The 2,642-nt window shown below is 39.7% G+C and overlaps 1 pseudogene; it reads right to left on the bottom strand.

Moving 5' to 3' along the window:
- Window positions 1-1,071: 1,071 nt before the first annotated feature.
- Window positions 1,072-2,055, bottom strand: LOC117309405 (S-adenosylmethionine decarboxylase proenzyme pseudogene; annotated as a pseudogene).
- Between the last annotated feature and the right edge of the window lie 587 nt (window positions 2,056-2,642).

The raw sequence follows: 2,642 nt of genomic DNA, 5'->3' as shown, positions 1-2,642 counted from the left end.
GAGCTGGCTTGACTTGTTGAATCCAATACAACCTTTATCTTAAATCTCCTTGCTAACAAATTTAGTGATAATTCTTTTATACTACCACTTAGCAAGTTAATAAAGGCATGGTACTCATGAGAAGCTAACCTTATTTAATGGGGGGCACAGAATGGCATACAGTTTCCATACAGTTCTATTCTATTCTATACAGCCAATATTCCCTAGTATCAATCCACACCTTCTTTGCTAATCAACACCAGCTTATTCCAAAAGAGCTCATGGTAACGAAAAATGTCAGACTCCCTTGACCTTAAAAGAAAATTAAGCCCAGGGTCCATCCCCCCCATTCCCCCTCTGGGGTATAAGGTTAGTGTAAACCCACAGTGTAACAGTGTATTGCTTTATGGAGGGGGTGTGGTTGGGAGGGAGACACTATGGTGAGGAATGGATCAATTAAAGTCACACAAGTATAGGAAGCAGTGAGATAGTAATACACAAAATGGATAACTGCAGTCATTTTTTTAGAGGACTCGACTCGTGGAAGAAGAACTTTGATTGGTGCTGGAAAAATATCTGTATGAAGTAGAAATTTGTTTCAATAACATTAGTAGAGAATATGTTCTAGAAAGTGGAGGTAACTAGATGCAAAATCCTGGTAGCAATTTAATAGAACAGTCCCAGATGGCTAGGCTGAGGCCAACACCTAATGAGGACGAAAGCCTTGTCTGTGGGGAATTTTGGATGATACCTGGAGAAATATTACACTGTGCGTAAACCAAATTAAATTGTTTCCACAAGTGTTGTAAAGTTTCATATAGTAAAAGGTTTTTTCTACATGCACTTCAATTTCACAGCAAGAATGGCATGGGATACCTAAACACAGAAGAGAGTATTCATGCAAGATATCCAACTCCTTGATATAATATGCATACAATTCAAAATGATTACACTATCATCACATCTAGGGCTTTCTGCAACTACAAGGTGGTGGTTATGGAAAGCATGGCCCTTGCTATCAATATCTAAAAAGCAGCCACCGCCTTCTTCTATGTGTGTTCTCTTTTTGTGTTTTTTCTTAATTTTTCTTAATCAACTCTGCTGTTGCTGCTTCCTAGCAAAACTGGTGAAAACAAAACTGTAATCATTGAACATAGCGCTCTGGCAATCAAGAGGTTTAAAACCTTCAATCTTCTGGGGCGAAAAAAGTACTGTGAGACATTTAGAACTCTGATTTACGAACAGGGTGGTCACAAATTCCTGGCTTGAAGACTTCCACAACTTTCCTGATCAGGTCATCATAGGAGGTCTGACTTAAGTTTGTTTCAAGCTAACATAAGAAAATTCTGGTTCTGGAGTGATGTGAATAGTCCAATAAGTTCCATCCGATTTCATTCCATTCATTAAATACACACAAGGGTTGAACAGTGTGGCATCAATGACAGAACCTGGTATCAGGTCACGAATTCCACTCTCACGAATGACATCCTTTGCAGTAACACCATCTTTCCTGTAGAACCGGTCCATAACCGCTGGGTCAAGCTCACTCATCAGAATTTCCAGGGTTTGATCTGGCTGATTGATTACCCAACTCTCTGGGAAATCCAAAGTATACAAGTACCAACAATCAGAATTCATGCATCCCATACGATATGCTGCTCCATGTGGGAAAATTGCATTAAGAAACTCTATTTCTTCCTGGAAATTCCGGTGTGGGTACCCTTGGTGAGGTGGCTTCATGAAATTCTTAGGAGAATAAAAGCTTTGAATTGAGTCAAACCCACTGTAATCCCTAGCAAGTTTCAACAGGGGAACCAGTGCTTTCAGCAAGAGGGTGGTACCACATGTCTTCAAAATGAAACGTCTCTTGGAGACAAACATGCTACTCTCACTGAGTACACAAGCTTCCTGCTTGTCAGTTTTTGTCACACATATGATTAAACATTGCACATCCTTCAAAAGTATGTCCCACTCGGATCTTGGGATGGTGCGAAGATCCCCAGATCCTTGGTTTGCGTCAGAGAACAAAACCTCCAGCAGCTTCTCGGTTCCTTTGAAAAAATGTGCAGCTTCCATCACTGTGAGATTAGCGAACAACCAAGAACCACAGAAAATCAACTAAATTAAATCTCTTCTCCCGCCGCTGCCGCCGCTGCTGCAGATTGTTCCAGCTGTGTTACTAAAGTTCAGGTTCTTTTTTTGCTATAATTTTACATTAACTTTTTTTAAAAAAGGGTTAATAAAATTTTCCCAGCTTTTTTTTTTTTTTCGTGAGCTAAAGTTGAACGTGAGTGTCTTGGAAGTAGAGGCAGATACAGCTCAGTCTCTTGCAGTCCGCTGTTTCCCCGTTAGAGAGAGCAGAGCGAGCGCTAGCTAATGTCGCCGGCCATACTGTGGGAGCCTAACGTGTCCATTTTATAAACTAATCATAAACTTTAGAAAGCACAACCTTTCTCTATTCTTAGTTTATCTTTATAACCTAAAGTCATATAACTTCTCTATTTCTAAGTGCCTCACTGCTAATACACCTTCCTAATAAATTGTATAACCCATCATCAACTGTATTCATCAAGGAAAAATATGTAACTATGTAGGTTAGAATTTAGCTTATCACACAAATCTTTTGTTTACCCAAACACACTTCAGTCAAGTCTCACTTGACT

This window comes from Tursiops truncatus, chromosome 1, assembly GCF_011762595.2.
Source record: "Tursiops truncatus isolate mTurTru1 chromosome 1, mTurTru1.mat.Y, whole genome shotgun sequence".
NCBI classification, from domain to species: Eukaryota; Metazoa; Chordata; class Mammalia; order Artiodactyla; family Delphinidae; genus Tursiops; species Tursiops truncatus.
This window is presented reverse-complemented; position numbering and strand designations above follow the sequence as displayed.